The following is a 17,851-nucleotide window of genomic DNA, read 5'->3' on the forward strand; positions in this document are numbered from 1 at the left end:
GTACTTAAGAACACATACACCCAGGACCAACACCTATAAATAAGTTAAAGTCACTCTACTCCTATAAATAAAGTTCTAGTTGTTCTGGGCATTTCTCTGGATCTGCTATCTGAATGACTGAAAAGAGCTCTTGATATGAAAACTAATATTAAAATGTGAGTGTGAGAGTTAGTGATTTTAGAAAAGAGTGTTTACTGCATCGTCAGTAAACACTCGTCTATGGGTTGCAGGTACTGGTTCATGTTAATGTCGTTTGATGTTTAAATTCTGCACCGATGGACCTCAAACCACTTGAAGACATAGGTATGTGTCATGTAGTGAAAGCACGTTCCCGAAGCCCCTGTGAGAATGTGTTAGGGAGTCTGTGTGTGTCACAACACAGGCCTTTATACAGCCTGCAGTTAGGGGGGGCTGCATTCCTTTAAGGGCTCAAGTTTCGAGCTCCCACAATGTGCGTGTGTGCATGTGTGTGTGGTGTCTGAAATTGTGCCTCCATGTTCTTTAAAGGGCATCACGACTGAGGTCAAAAGTCAAAGTCTCAAAGGGCAAAAACCTTGATTCTGGCTGGTATGCATGTGTTTGTCTGCCCCCCCCCCCCCCCCCCCCCCCCCCCCCTCTTCATTCATCGGTGAATCCTCCAGCTCAGCGTATAACGTTCCGTGTTGTGGCTTCTGATGTTTGGTCTGACACACTTCATTGCTTTATTAATGCAGTACTTCACTTTCTAAAGTCCCTTTCTTCTCACATGTCAAACCTTCAAGACAACATTCTTAGGAATTTATCTCCGTCTGTTCGAGAATGTCTCTTGCTCTGGGGCTAGTTTGTAGCTGCGTTGGCTTTTGTCTACACCTGACAACTCGCATTTCTAAATGCTTCCTTTCATTTTGTAAGAAGTTGACCCAAACCCCCCCCCCCCCCTCCAAAAAACGCAGTAGCCCAGAATTCCCAGAGGTAGCTTGTGGAAATCATTTTGGTGGTTTTCATCAGATTTGACCTTCAATAGGCAGCTGAGAAATGAAGCACATTTTTCTTTGTCACTTTGCTTTTTCATTCACAAGCCGTGATTAGTTTCGGAACAGACCAGTGTTTCTGACAGGTGCATTTGGTCAGCTTCCCCTGCTCCTGCAGAACATGCTGTTGCTGAGTGAGGCCGTCACAGAGCCTGGTTAGGCCGCTTTCACACACTTTTCACTGCACACTACTACTTGTATTAGTTGTCCATTACTTGTAATTACTTGTAATTACCATTTATGATGACTGATGGAATGTTTTCCAGGCCAAGTTGGCAAGCAGTTCGGATTTTCCTGTTGAGGATTTTATACAATTACCCAGTCATTAAACATGGCTCAGCATGAGGACAACCTGAGGGGGGTGACTTTCATGTGTTTTGGTTGTATTGTTCATAACTTCGGGTTTCGTAGGGGGGCAGTCGTCATCAACACCGCAACACCGCATTCAAGAAAATCACCCAAAGACAAATATTAGCTGCAATGTTCCAGGCTAAAAAATAAGTCAACACTTCTAAGCAAACTCTCCTGTCTTTGTTTTACTCGCAGGATGTTGGTTTGCGAGATTGTGATGATGTGAGAATATAAGCTTTAATACCCCTGATTGTTTTGGGTTATACTCGTGGTTTCATCTAAATAGATGTTGCTTGATGATGGATCTGGAGATGTATTTCTAGCAGGTTGCTTACGGTTATTATTCCAACTTTTATTTTCCTTGTACACAAGATACTCATCAATCTTTAGTGGTGGCTCAGGAGGTCTTGATTGAGATAATTAAAGGGCAGAATGAGGACTACGATAAAAGACTCATCAGGAGCTGGAGTTTGCCTTTTTCATGTGCTTTCAAATGTTTCAACAACAAAGATAAATCTTAGAGGGAAGTCAGATGCAAGGACAAAGCAGATACAGTTCTTAGGGCCACGTTGTGTTTGGTTTTTCTTTTTTTCTTTTTTTTATGGGTTCAGAGGTTTCAAAGAAAACGATTTGCCACAGTCCATTTGAATTTCTACACCCCATGTTTCTTTTGAAGGTGTATGTAGGGTGAAATTGACTAAAATATTTAACTTCTAGGAAGAAAATTGTTTCCATGTTTGACTTTGTGCCACTTCTCTGCTGTTATACCCGCTACAGAATACCAGACAGCTTTTAGACTGCAGGTTTAAGTTATTTATCAGTTGGAAATTTTGGTCTGTTTATGCACACCAACAACGGACCATGTCTGCAAATGAAGACATCCACTAAAATGGTATATATATATATTTTTTTACTACTCCTTGATATGCAATGACTTGCCCAAAATGAATGTTACGAAACAAAACAAGACTTAGTGTCTAAGCAAAGGCTTCTGAGCAACACCGTCTGGAATTTCTAACCTGCTTCTGGATGTGAAAAGAGATTGAAGACTTCACATTTAGATATCATGAGTGATGTCTCGATGGTTTTTTTTTTTCTTCAGTGTTTTGCCGTCTTTGTGACATTGACTTGCCAGATTAAATAACTGCTGTACTCTGGTGAGGCTTTCTTGGGGTGGGGTAGGGAGGGGGTTTGGGGCCATGGGGTGGACGTCACTATGAAACTCCTCGGTCTTCAATGGAACAAAGAGCTCAGTGTAGCCTGGAGAAATCTCTAGCTGCATATGGTGTACGTTTCCAAATGGGTGGGATCTCATCTGCATTGCCTCGCTGCCTGAGCCAGAGATGTCTTTGATATTGCATCTTGGATGTTTTGCAAAAACGTGCTTAGATCAAAGATATCTGTGCTGCCAGGCTGGCTGTCTTGGTTTTACTTTGATAACAGCTTGATCCATGTAAAAACAGTTAGATCCAAGTAATTAGCGTCATTGTCCGCTATTCTTTCTGTCTGTTTTGAGTTGGTTAGAAGCTGACACGGCATGGTTTACACTCTGAGACTAGGATATGCCTCCTAGAAGCTTTCAGTAGATGAGGCTTTTGGCCATCTTTTTGATGTAAGTAGGAAAATCTAAGCTTTTTTTCTCTCTTTTTTAAATTCATCCAAAATATATTTGTTATACTATTTGTAAGTGGTAGTCTGTTACAGGTGTGCCAGCATTATGATGCTGAGAAAAAAATACTTTAGCACCATTCAGGCCGGAGCCACTCTTATAAAATATGAAAGGAGATATGTTTTGATTTCATTATTTAATATTCTTTTGAAAGAAGAACTTCATCTGCATTGTGTTTTGCTCAATAATAAAAGTGTCTCTCTCTCAGCTATAAACTCTCAGATGGTTTTAGCAAATTACTTTTTGTACTCTTTATGAATACTGCTTTTCAGTAGGTGACTTTTTTTGACTCCCCCAAAACATTTTTCACACTTCACTTGCAAAAACCTGAATCCACTCTGCATCACGTAGGACAGAAAATGGTCTCAGTAATACTGTACAGATGTTACTGAATAATTTATCATATTCACATGTAAGCAGCATTCAGTATGCGATTCAATCTTGAAACTGAGGGTAGGTGATAAAACTGCCTCCTGTTATTCCAAAAAAAGCAAATCCGAAGCTTCAGCTTGGCATAAAAACTCAGAACAAAGAAAAATGGCTACATTGACACTGTTTTTATTATTATTCTTTGAATCCTAATTTATGTCTATATGCAATATGTCTTTGATACAGCAGTTGCAACACATAGCACACACTCAGATGCACAAAAAAAACAAAACAAAACACTGCTCTTAGTAAAGATAATGAGCTAAATGTTAACCAGTGTCGCTACCCGTAAAGAGAGATGATGTCCTAATTGCAAGTCTGTGGCACATATGATGGTGTGAATTTGTCCAAATGAAGCTGTAAGGAACTTTAATCTAAAATTACAGTTTTGTAAAGTCAGCAGTCTCACGAATCCCAAGCCTAGAATAGCTGCAGCTATGCGCGTGATGCTAACGATTTCCCAGACTTTATGCTAACTAACTGGTGGCTATAACTTCAGTGCTCTTAATTTTGATATGAAAATATTAAAACTTCTAGTTATTTTATCTATACAAACAGTTGATTTTCTTCTACTTATCCAGTTTAGGGTCAGCCCGTGACCACACCCTACATATGTTGGCAGGCTGTTGCAGAAAGACACCGAGCAATCTTTGGACTGTGGGAGGAAGCCAGAGTACCTGGAGTGAACCCATGCAAACACAGGGAGAATGTGCAAATCGAACTCTGCAGTAAATTCTAATGGCTCCACGTGCACAGCAGTAAAGCCAGCGCAAGGGGTCTTTTCATAATGTGTAGCTTTTTAAAATCATTATAAAGGGTTTCACTTTTCAGTGAGGCTGTGTGATTAGGGGGCAGGGATAGCTCAGTAGGTAGAGTGGTGGCTTCATGATCGGAAGGTTAGTGGTTTGATTCCCCTGAACAGCTACCCTGAGGTACCCCTGAGCAAGGTACCGTTCCTGCTCCCCGGGCGCCCAGTGGCTGCCCACTGCTTCACTTGAGTGAATGGGTTAAATGCAGAGAAGAATTTCCCCACTGGGATCAATAAAGTATACGTTATTATTATTAATAGCTGACAATAAATTTGCAGATTAAAAAAAATAAATACTATTATTGTGCTGCGACTGTAAAGGGTTTCAAAGCAAAACAAGGTCGTGAACCACAACAGCACTTTGTGTCATGGTCTAGTGCTCTACAAACCGAAGGGATCGATTCCCTTCTCTGCTCTCCTTCCCATCTTGGTTAACCTTGGATTGTGGTTAACAGAGCAAAAATTGATCCGCAGCTATGGTTTGTTTGTCTACCCCCCAGCAAGGACTACTGAATCAGAGGTCACTCTCCACACACTGCCTCATACACTCTATTCTCTAAACTTGCTCTTAATGGAAAAAGAGCAATATCTCTCAGAAAGTTTTCAGATAATGTAGAGTTTTTGGCTCCGTGCCTCCTCTCGGTCATATCTTTTGTGTTCCTGCCTTATTTCTCTACCCTTTTCCTTATTTACTGTATATCCTCTTCATTCTCCTTTCTATCTCTTCATCACAGCTGTCCATCTGTTTCTCTCCCAGGTTTATCATTCTCTCTTATCAGCTGCTGGTTCCTCTAGACTTCCTGCACCTCATATCAGCCGTACTGATTACACTGTAGCAGCGCTTTGCTTTCAATAGACTATGTGTTACTGTCAGTGCATGCACAAACAAACCAGAGCGGTGGGGTGGGGTTTCATTTCTCTCATAGCTATGTTTTCTACTTAGTTAAGTAGTTCATCTACTCAAATGTCAAGGAAGCACGTTAGCACTAAGCAGCTTAATAAAGGTGTAAAATGGTCATTGGTTTAATAACCTTTGATTTGCTTTGGTTTGTGGGGGGAAAAAAAATAAAATTGTCAACTCACAGACTGCCTGAACCTCAGAGTGACTCTGGAGAGCTCTGTGCTCAGCCCACTCAATGGGCCCCACTTAAGACTTGATAGATTTCCCATTATTTTTAGACTGCAGTGATGGAGTACCAGGTAGCACACACCCATTTCTGCTTTCCTCTGAGCTTCTTGCTTCCTGTGTGGAAGCACTGCCCAACAATGGCACACAAACACTAAGCCAGTCTGCTGCAAAGCCCCAGAGATAAATGCTTCTTCATGTGAAACAATCACAAAAATGTAATCTGGAAACCCCGGGCCATGCTTCCATCCCTCTATTTGGAAATCTGTCTCTAAGAGGTTTCAGAGCAGCTTTGAACACTTGAACCGTGGCAGAACACGGCGGATCGATGCCAAGCAATAATTCCAGGCAATAAGTGGGATTATATTTGTCGTTTATTTGACAGTGAATGGTCCCTTGGAAAATATGAGCTCAGTTTATTGGTTTGTCTACTGTGTGCCAGCCATGCAATCTATTCGGCTACTCTGCTTTCCTCTGCATATTCGCGGCCAGACAGATCTGATTAACTGTCACACTGATACAATGTGGACCCACTTGCTCTTCGTAATCATACCAGCTGCAAAATAAGACGAGAATCCAAAGATGTTTAATTCTAACATTTCATTTTTGCTTTGTTTAATTTTGGGAACATGATAGAATAATATCAAAGGGTGTGAAGAGTGTTGTGGTAGAAGGGACAGATGTGTTCAAGGTGGGGGTGGTATGACATCAGGGATCGGCTCTGAGACGCTTCTTGTTTGAAATGGTGATGGACAGGCTGACACATGAGGTCAGGCAGGAGTCTCATTGGACTATGATGTTTGCACACAGCATAGTGATCTGTAGTGAGGGCAGGGAGCTGGTAAAAGACAACCTGGAGTGCTGGAGGTATGCTCTGGAGAGAAGAGAAATGAAAGTCAGTAAAAGCAGGACAGAATGTATCTGTGTGAGTGTGTGTGTGTGTGTGTGTGTGAGAAAAAAGGCAGACAGGTAAAATTAAAAAAAGATGAATATGCAAAGAGCAGAGGTATTGAAGGTGACTGAGTTTAAATACCTGGGGTCAACCATCCAAAGCAACAGACAGTAGGTGGAGATAAGCGTCAGGGGGGATTTATGACAGAAGGATAGCAGCAGGAGTGAAAGGGATGATTTACTAGAGTGTAGTGAGACTGTTATGATGCGTGGTTTTAGGGAAGGATTTAGAAGGATTTTATCGGGAGTGACCAGAATGAACATCAGATAGACAGCTCAGGTTGAGAGGTTTGGAGTTAAAGCTAGAGAGGCAAGGCTGAGATGGTCTGGACATATGGACAGGAAGGATGGTGAAGATGGACCTGCCAGGCAGGAGGAAAACCTCAGAGATGATTTGTGGATGTAATGAAGGAGGACTTGCACAGGGTTGGTGTGACAGAGGAGGAGGGAGAGCGAGATGGAGGTAGGTGATCCGCCCAGGAGACCACTAAAGGGAACAGTTGAAAAAAGATGATTTATGGAACATCATAAATGTAGTTTTTGGGGGTTGTTTTTGAGGCAGAGCCAAAAAAAAAGGTTTTAAAGAAATCTGTGTAGTCAGCATTAAAAATATTTTTGATTGATTCACCCCCTTGTTTAATTGCTTCAAGTTCTTTGTCCAGTTAAACATATTTGCATTTTTTTTTATTGTATTCAAAGGGCTCCCTGCAGAGTCAGCTAATCTAGCCAAGGCTGAGTTCCTTTCACACACAAAAGCTGATGAAGCGCTTGCTGTTGTGCTCCGAAAAAAACAAGTTTAGTTTATAAAACACAATGTGCCAGAATACTGATTCAATTTCTAATGTATTTGTACCCCTTTGCTGTTCACATATGTTTCGCACATACAGTAAAGGGAAATGTTTTAATTAAGTTATTAAATGTCCTGTAAAGTACCATGTTTCCTCTTGCATGTTAAAGCCATCAGGCCTCATGGATATAAAAGCTGTGCGACTTTGGTGTTTTATTAGTTTGCTTTACATCGAGCCTACCCACACAGCTAAGACGACGCTGGAGAAAGTGTAGGTACAAGTCTGTCAATGTCTCTGAGTGCCCCAACAAGAGACTCGTCGTCAGCATGAAAAAAAAATTTCTGCAGAGATTGACAAATTTTATCACTGCTAAAAGTGCTTCCGTTAAGGAGCGAGTAAAATGTATGCATACTTATGCCAATAGGATATTTCAGTTCTCCTTTTTAATGCATTTGCAAACAGTTGCTGTGTCATTATGTAGAAGGGATGAAAAGAAGAAGAAATACTTTTGATAACCGATTGGAACATAAAAGTGCTATAATGCAGAACAACCATCATGTTAATCTTCACGAATGCTTATCCTAGAAAACAAATGCAATGTTGGTACATTTTGAAATGTAACATAGCAACCTAACATATGAGTGCGCCAGTCAGGAAGAAAAGGTTAGGAAACGAGATGAGCCGCCGCCTCGGGGCGTTCTGTACGGGGTGCTAACCCCCCGCAGCACACGTATTCCTAGGCTACATCCCCCAAGTACACTGAACAGTTGAGACAGCCGAAGTGAGTTTGACCCAACAGTTACACTATGTTCAGATCACCCCTCTGCTCTCCTTGGTTGACCCCACTCGCTGACTTTCTCTTTGTCTCTCTCCATTTCTCTCTCCCTCCCTCTCTCTCCGTCTCCCTCCCACCGACTATCCACCGAATTACGTGAGCAAGAGGAATGAAAAGATGTATTGTGTTCTTTTGAATGCGAGCTGCGTGTGTTTGTGTTCGAGTAGCTGCCATCCTCTACCGCTATGCAGACATTGCGGCCTTAGCATGCTACAGTGGTCAGAGGAGAAAGGGATGTGTTTTAAGCACCATTGTATTTACCGCCCTTTTCATCATGTCATAAGTCCAGTGTTGCTTGCAGCGCACACAGAGGCTCCATTTCAACAGTCACACTTGTACACAAGTTATTTTACTCACTGAATCATGTGGAGAGTGGAAGTTAGCCCAGTGAAATTGCAACGTACACTCTGGTTACTGTATAGGTTTTGCATCAGAGTCCAAGTTGGCAAACTGCGTCCACTAAAACTACCATTTAGACAGCAATGTCGCTTTTTTCTTCTGTGCAGTCTTGAAATGGAGCCATCTGACTACTTTACAGTGATGATGAAGACACACCAGTCTTTAATTATCAAAAAAGGGTAAGAATTACCTCAAAAAACAAGAGATTTGAGAAGGTTAGATTTATTTTTCACAGCTGCTTTCTTTTAATGTGCAGACAATTATTATTATTATTTTTTTTCTGGAAATCTGAACGGCGTGCGATGAGAAAAGGATTCAATGAACTGTTTATATTCATTTTGCAGTGATGGAAACTTATAGATGACATGAAAACTGCACTCTTAATTCAACTCCAGACCATTTTCACGATTTTTTTAAAAAAGATTTGTAACAAGAATATATCATATATTAGCACTTTTTTTTTCCCTGACAAAAAAACCATAAAATAAGAGAGCCTGTGACAAACACACTTTGCAGACATGATACTCTATTGTCCTTCTTGAGCAGCTGCTTAAACGCAGTGGGATGCAGCTAGTTTTTATTCATCAGCGATAACCTTTCTCGCTGATGTTTGCTGTGGATTCAATCTGTCTGTCCACATATTCAAATGTCACCTCTCATTGCTAAGCGAGAGCTTGAAGGCCAAAGAGTGCCCTTTTCTCATACAACTCAGATGGGGTACAGTCTGATGAAAATCCAACCTCATTCAACTGCTACACTGTATTCTGTTCAGGTTGTCTTTACTGTCAAAGAGCCCTTCTTTCTGTTTGCCTGCCTCTGCATCTGCAAGCCTCATTACGCCCCCACTTCTCCCTGTCTACCTCCATCAGTGTCCCCGCATGCTTGTCTGTCTCATCAGCTTCATCTCTGTTGGCATACATGAGCGAGTGGGCTACGGTTCATGCCATGTTCTCGTCTTCTGACTCGTGACCTTCGTCACTCGCGTCTAGACTTTAATCAAACAAAGGAAAGTAACACAGTGAGTTACAGATTTAACAATTTCGACTGACAAACAAGAAAACACGACTGTGTAAAACAAAAAAACCCAGCTTATTAAAGCTCGCTTGAGCAATAATAACAGAATTATATAAAAATACACTGAGGGAGCCCTGGTATTCACCACAACAGGGAATGCTCAATTCAAAGCCAGTTTGACAGGTTGTCAGCTCAGTTCAGTATAAACACTGGAAGCAAGGGAACCAGCTACATTGGCTTTGTCCGAAAATAACAAAAATCTAAATACAGGAACCTTTTGAGGACAATTTGTGGAGGTGAGAATCGGTTCTTTTGCTAGAACCAGCAACTTCCCTTCGGCCTTTTCTGGTTTCTTGCCAACATAACAGTACAAGTACAAAAGTTCAGGAAGATGCAGTTATTTTACAAAATTTTGAACTGTTCCGTCAAAATGACCCGAGGCACCAGGTGTAAAAAATCTTGATAAATACTATGGGCAGCAATCCAATACCAACATTTACCAACATTTACTGACTCTATAAAATTGTACTGTAATTATTATATCTTTAGTATGACATTTTATGGCTTACATTTGTCATTCGTGAGGGAATTGAAATTTTACCAGATGTTTTGGTATTCTGTTTGGCTCACTTCAGAGGCCGGTTTTAACACAGTCTGTTTCAGAAAATCTCATCTTTTCCTGTTGTTGTAATCGTGTTCCTCTGTGAGCTCAGTGCCATCTGGGAATCCCTGTGCTCCCACATCGATGGAGTGTAGGGATCCCTCTAGAGACACAGTCACGCTCACAGTCTTGTGCTTTCGGCCCGTGAAGTACATTTTGTGACAAGGGAGGCATCAGCGGGCATAAACTGAGGTTCTGGTCTGAAGGCTGCCGTCTCGGGCTTCGGGAGCTTTTAATGGGGCCACCAAATCGAAGTGATCTGAAGTTGGTCTCCGAAAAAGATTTCCAAGGTCATAAACCTGTAGCTTTCTGCGTGGCCTCTGCAAGTTCATTACAGCAAGCACAGCTGTGTGTGCTGATAAGACCTACTTTTTCTGTCACTTTGTTCTCCTCTGTTTCTGTGGCTGATCTTCCCCTACGCACTTACATGTTATAAAGAGTAATAATGCATATCTGTAAGTGACAGGTATATAGTATGCATCTCTACCAAATAACCATGGACGGAGAGACAGATGGATATTCCAGCCTCGATTCGAGGGCTTATTAACTTCTTTAAGCTGCAGTGTTCTTCCTCGCTTCTGTTACTTTTCCTTACAGTACAAGTGGTTTGGGCATGGTGCCAAAATAAGGCTTTAAAAACAGCATAAAGATTAAAATTTACACTCCTCAGGGTGTTATATAGCACAGACAGACTTGTGGTACAGTAGGTGTGATGGTTCCTGCAGGTGTGTGTGTGTGTGAGTGTGCTAAATGAAAATAGCTCTGCATATGCGGTCTAATTCCCAAAGAATGCATGACTAGTCGAGACTACATATGGATGTGGTTTAGCTCGGCTTTAATGCTAAATTGAACTGCAGCCTTGTGGTTGTAATTTAACAAAGTCCACCACAAAAAACTTCTGGTGCGAAAGGTGAATTTTGCTGCATTAGCTGACTCTGTAGCGCTTACTGTTGTATTTGTAGGCAGCTGTAAGGGATTAAATTTAGTGTTTTTATATCTTTGTTAGACGTGGGCATGACGCGTTAATGCAGAATATTCCTGTTAACTGGCCACTGGCCATTGTTTAGCAGTGTTTGTGTTTAGTAATGACCGGTGCTGTCCTGAACACTGTCCATATCCATATGGGCCACTTTCCCAGTCAGTGTGCGTGTGTGTGTGCTTAGTTTAATCACTTGTACATTGAAATCACAAGGGATGAATGTGCATATGCTGTCTAAGTAATGTGTTAATGCAGAGTAAGAGTAGGATGGTGCAGTTATGCACATGTACGGTGTACCCTTAAGGATGCAGCTTAAGCACTGCAAGCTGTTACTGTACTGTATGTACTGCAGCAGTGCAGCTCTAGGGACAGACTAAAATCACTTGCTGCACACAGAAGGAGTGTAAAGAAGAGAGGGATGGAGGTAGAAGGGGAGACGGAAGACTTCTAAAGTCACAGAGGAAGGAAGTGTGAAACAGAGGATGACTGTAGGTATTCATTGAGGAAGAAATAAAGACGAGGTAAAGAGCGATGTAGATGTGACATGTCCTTGACTTTATTCTTTTCTTCCCTTCACCTCTCCTCATCTATCTGCGTTCGCGCTACTTCCAACTCCCTTGTCTCTCTTTTCATCTCTTCATATATTAGAGTCTGGCAGTCAACCAGCGCAGCATCGAACTCCTGTCTGCTTGCGGCCAATTTGGAAGGAATTGCTCACCCATTAAAGCGCATGTTCACTGCGACTTTCATCCCTTTCCTCTTATGTGTTTTTCTTCCTTCTCTTCCTCTCTCTCGCTGTCCTGGGTGAACAACCAGCCCGTCTCTCCTTGCATCAATAAAGACCAAACTGAAACTTGGATTTTTCAAGGGTACCACTGCTCATATTCAAAGACGGGGAAAGCAGGGGGGGAAACAAAAATAGTGGAAAACACAAACACTTATGGCGTCCTTTTGGGTCCAGTACTCCTCGCAACAATGATTCCTTTGTGCTGTAATAGGCTGAAATGAGACCTGGAAGTGTTCTTTTTCCCATTTCACAGTGATCCATAGGCTGTAGAGTCTATTTAATGAGAGATACAATCTTAGGCGCACACAAACAGACGGCTGCCAAAGTTTTAACAGATGGAACGTATTTTTTTCTTTACATATCAACAAGGACAAACACAAAAAGACAGTCAGATTAAAGGAAAAAGCACAACAAAACTCATTTTCATCCATTCAGCAGCTAAATATGACCAAGATGTCAAAACTCTCTTTTTAGTTCTTTCCACCTCATCCGCTTCTCTTTTCACGAGCTGTCACCTCCTTCTTTTGTACCCAAAAAGGGAGGAAAAAAACATGCAGCAGTTCTCCAGCAAATCAAATACCTGTATCTGCAAATATGCATGCAAATGCTTACGGGGGCAAAAAAGGGGAAAAGAGCTCTGCTGTCACCACACATGGATGGGTATTTTTTCCCCCCACATAGTTCCATTAGCTGGATTTGTAGCTATTTCTGTCTAAACTCTAGAAAAAAGTCTCTTTGCTTCAGATAAATTCCCTTTATCGGGAGGGAAAGTGAAGCTTAGAAGCACAGATATAAATTAGATGAATAAGGAGACCAACACAACACTTGCCGAGCAAGCAATTATTGTAATAAATGTCAACAATGTGTGTTTAATAGGGCCCCATCAGGGCTGTAGGATCAGCTTGTTCATACTCACGTTTATCTTGCTGCCTTTGCTTTTATTAAATGACAAGATTGATGCAAATTTGCCATCGGAGAAGAGGCTCTGAATTGATCTGTTTTGAGTAAATTCGATTTCTCCTCCACAGCAACACCCATTTATCTAGACGTTCATACATCTAAATGAGAACAGAAAAAAAACAGGCAGAGAAAAAGAAAAGAATGACTCAGATAATGCCAAACTTTCACCTAGTACTGCCATTCAGTCAGTAGCCACGGGAAGCAGCCGCAAATGTTCCCAGCTTTTGTTACCCTCTGATTTATAGTCAGTCACTGTGTCCTTGAGGTGTTAGTCTAGATTTCCTGCTTACCAGTGGGTGGACTCTGTGTATTGTGTTGCTAAGTGTATGCTGTTATCATTTCTTTTATGACCTTGTAATTGCTATCGTAATTATTCACAAGAGAAGAGAGGTAAATGGTTTGGAATTAACTGGTTGCGAACCAGTGTTATTGTGAGAGGGGAAAACGTGTATACAGAACTCTGTGTGTACTGTACACACTGTATGTAAGAGAGTACCAAGGGTAAATGGACCACTTCAAATAGCAACATGTGCATTGCAGCCTGGCTCCACGCATTCATCAAGTCACATGGAAGATTAAGCTGTTTTTCCCCCACAGCAAAGCCTTCAGTATTCACGTCAGTAAAGCGCAAGGACTCAACTATTACAGGAGGGAGGATGTGCGGTTTTTTAATTTTGTTTTTTTAGGTTGCAGAGGTATTCAGTTATCCCCGTCCATAAACAGATCTGTCAGGGTTTTTGACTTTTTCATCTAGAGCAACGTTTGTGCTCATTCATTGGATTTCATACTATGTAAATCTTCAGTGGGGTTTGGAGGCTTTGGGCCCGATGCTGCTTGGTTCAGTGCTCATTGGCATTCAGACACAGCGTGCATGCGTGCGTGTGTGTCAGAGGAGTGAAGTGAAGAAGGCTGAAATTGTAAGAGAGTATTCAGGTGTGTAAAATACAGTCAAATCATAACCTTTGACCTCAAAATAGTTTTAATTCTTCAAATCAAGACATCAGAAAGTATTGCTCAGGTCTAGAGGTAATTTCTATAAATGGGCCTAAATATAAAGTCATATGAAGGTGAGATTTGGGATGCAAAAGTATCCACTGGATTTCCAGTAGCTATAAGTTAAAACACCTAAAAAAAATGCCATTTAGTTTTTTCAAAAACCTGAAAATTTAATCTTTTTTAAAAATAAATGTAAAATGAACATGAACTCTCCTCCCTCTGTGTTTGTGTCAAGTTCCTCTGACACACAAACACAGAGGCCTCTCTTCTGCGATGGCACTGTATCAATATTATGCTTTCTCCACCCTGCTCTGTTCCTGTTTGCACAGCCCAGTAAACGTACCCACCTAGTAATCCCTAATGGAGGAAATCCAACTCTCCCTTTGTGATTCGCTGAGATCTTTTCGTCTCTATTTGTTTCTCAGAGACCCGCCGTGTTAAATTTGTTCGACTCTTTCAACCTCAGCTGCAGCTTTTTTGTTAACACAGGAAGCTGTACTGGAGGTGTCTTTCTGTGTCACTTTTAACCTTCTTTTTGTTTCCCTCCGTCACTTTCTCTTCCTCTCCTCTCACTTGAAAGTCTAGCTCCCTCCATTGTGCTCTCGCTGTGATCGGAAGCTTGTTTTTGGATTCGTGCCGTGTGTGTTCACGTCCCTTTCCTTGTACAAGTCTTTTAGGAAAAGCATGCGCACCGTGTTGTGCAGACATGCATGCACCCTGCTGAGTGAAACGCTTCAGTCATCAGAAATGCATTTTACATCACAAAAGCAACAATTAGGTCTGTTGTATAACATGAACTCCACTTAATATTGAACAACAGTCTCTTTATGACGTAGATGTGAATCATGTGTCACAGTGATCTAATATCTTCTGATAGGCTGCATAATGTCCAGCCAGACGGCACTGTTTTTTTTCGTTAGGAGTATCCCACTCTGTGTGGATGACTCAGTGAAAAACACTAGGCTTGCAGGAAGAGAGCCTCTTGTACTAAGGCAATATATAAAGTGACGAGTGACAGACTAAAAGAAGGGCTTTAAGAGCGCTTTAGGGTCATGATCTTGCTTGAAAACAATAGTGTGTCATTGGATGGAGAATGAGGGGAAAAATTGTGACAAGTGAAAGAGGGGTACGTGTAGAGAAAAACAACAGAATCAAGGCACAGATGATTTATTTCAGCCTTGTAGCTGCCAGTACAGCTTATCATGTGAAACCAATAGTGTACGGTATATATATTCAGAGACCACTTTATTAGTACTGGGTTGGACCCTTCAGAACTGCTTTAATTCCTTATTGTATAGCTTCAACAAGGTAGTGGAAGCAGTCCTCAGAGATTTTGGCCCGTGTGTATATAGGTGATAGCATCACACAGTTGCTGCAGATTCATCGGTTGCACATCCATGATATGAATCTCCTGTTCCAACAAAATCTCAAAGATGATCTTTTGGATTGAGATGCAGTATTATCCTGCTGGAAGCAACCATCAGAAGGTGGGCACACTGTGATTATAAAGAGATGGACATGTTCAGCACAATACTCAGGTAGGGTCTGATGCCCAAACAATGTTCAGCTGGTTCCAAGGGTGCCAAAGTGTGCCAAGAAAATGTGATCCGCACCATTACGCTTGTATCAGCCTGAACCGTTGATACAAGACAGGATGGATTCATGCTTTCATGTTGTTTATGCCAAAATTCTCACTTTTCCATTTGAATGTTGAGATTCATCAGACCAGACAACATTTTTTCAATCCTCTAATATCCAGTTTTGGGCTGTGTGAATTGTAGTCTCAATCTCCAGCTGCTGTAGCCCATCTGCTTCAAAGTTTGACATGCTGTACATTCAGAGGTCCTCTGCCTTGGTTGTAATGAGTAGTTATTTGAGTCAGTGTTGCTTTCTTACCATGTCTACCTGCCTAAATACAAGTTGCTGCCTTGAGATTGGCTGATTAGATTTGCATTATTGAGCCAGTGTAGCTAATTAAGTGTCTGGTGAATGTTTACGTCTAAATTTTTGACATTGTCAGAACTGCAAATTTATGTCATCTGCTCTTTCTGTTGATATAAGTTATTATCATTACAATGGAGGGACAAGAAACCACCTTTTATACCTTCCAGTATAACTCTGTTGAACAAATCCAGGTGGTGTGTGTTTTGCTTGTATATTGTGGTGCTTAAACTAACTACTCAACTTTGTGGCCTTGTTGGATGTGCTGTTTGGCTCATAAAGCTGGTTGTAGGTTTACAAAGGAGCGCTTCAAGCTGCTGACTGCCCACCCTGCGGTGGGGCAGGTAGAAGAAAATCCTTGCTTAAGATTATGTGGTGGAAATGTAATCGTGATAATTATTATCAAGGTACTTCGTCTTCAAGTAAAATATATTTTTAGTATTTTCTACGAGCAAACAAAAGACTTCCAAGTCATCATGAGGGTCTGAGAAACACTAAGTCTGAATGAAATACCGGACATGTTCTACCTCGGCTTCTACCTTTGTGTAACCCACAGAGGACACTAAAATGAAAGGATAACCCCCAAATGTGTTGGAGTGCAAAAGGGTCAAAGTAACACAAATCACTGAACAGTAAACAGCACTCAAAGGGGGGAAAAAGGACAAACACACATGCATCCTTGTCCTATTTTTTTGTTGTAAGGAAATGATGAGAGGTTGTGTACAGTGTGCACAAACGAAAATAAAACATTAAAATTGTCTTTACAGGCAATTTTCTTGTAGAATTCTTTGTTTTATCTTCCTGGTGCTGAAGTTAATCAAATCTAAATTGACATTGGGTGAATCAGCACCGAAGTGAACACCAATAAAATCTTAAAATAAGACGGCAAAATAAATTACAAGTTACATGGCAAAAATGTTCCACGCAATGTTTCAAAGAGTGTCTCTTCAAGAGAAAGGGCTCCATTGTCCCACTCCATTGAAATGGACTGCCAAAGCACAGTTTAATCTACACAGATACTTAGATTTTACAGTAAGGCTGAGTTTTTCTGTATAAGTCTTGCACAGAAATGTATAGTTTCTTTGTCATGCAGATAAATATTTGTAAATTTGTGAAGTACATAAGTATTTTTTTCAATGGTTTAGGTTATGAACGTTCTAGATATGTGTTTTGTGCAGAAAAAGCTGCATGAAACATATTTTAAAATGATTTGCAATGTACACAAAAAAAAAGATGAACTGAATGTTGGAAAATCTGAGCAAACATTAAAGAATCCTGCACAGAATGAGATGGCGCTGGTCGTTGACAGTCACGCCGAATGCATTTCACACCTTACATTACAAATGTACGAGTAAGAAAGTAACAGTTTTCCTGATGACACACTTGTGGGTTTTTTTTATGTTTTTTTTTAAATTTCTTTTTATTAAAAGAAACAGCTTTTCAAGACATCTGATATTTAAATGTGTTACAGTCGTTTAAATCTATCAGGTCACATTTCAAAGGGTCTCATTCAGAATCTTTTGGCAGAGGAAAATCCACAACCTGCTGCGTAACATTCCTGTGTCAGGATGCTGTTTGTTCAGCCATCTGAACTCAGCAGAGGCAGCATAGGTTCTGCAGCCCCTCAAAGACTTTACCACAAAAGCCCCCCCACCCCTACTTGGACCACCTACAGCCATAGACCAATTAAAATCACCACCCGCCATTTCCTGACCCAAATGGTTTGGCACACACACGTGCCCCTCATTCGTAGCCACATACTCAAAGTGATGATGATAGTAACAACTGGAGAGAATAGAAGCGATCAATAAATAATGGATGCTAATTGGTCCAGCTCATTTATTATTAATATTCTCAATTACCACTAAAGGGCCCACCTGACTTGTCTCTGTGCACGCGTTTCTGTGTATAGGTCACAGAAGATGTGCGTAAACATGAGCAAACTGGTGTTTATAACTGGTCTTCTATCGTACTGGGTGCATGTCCCACAGACACATATGGCAGATGCTATATATTGTTTATAGAAGATGGTGTATGCTATAGGATAAACTATATTACAGCCTCAAAAACTGGCCCGTTGCTCAAAGACTCACCCCCTCCTCACTGTTTTTTAAACAAAAGCACGAGAATTACAGCCGAATCTGTTT

At 41.1% G+C, this 17,851-nt stretch overlaps 1 protein-coding gene across 1 annotated transcript in view; it reads left to right on the top strand.

Moving 5' to 3' along the window:
* Positions 1 to 17,851, top strand: part of ctnnal1 (catenin (cadherin-associated protein), alpha-like 1) — a 54,526-nt gene that overhangs the window by 12,236 nt on the left and 24,439 nt on the right. The gene's annotated exons all lie outside the window — the stretch shown is intronic.

This window comes from Astatotilapia calliptera, chromosome 22 (genome assembly GCF_900246225.1).
Source record: "Astatotilapia calliptera chromosome 22, fAstCal1.2, whole genome shotgun sequence".
Taxonomy (NCBI): Eukaryota; Metazoa; Chordata; class Actinopteri; order Cichliformes; family Cichlidae; genus Astatotilapia; species Astatotilapia calliptera.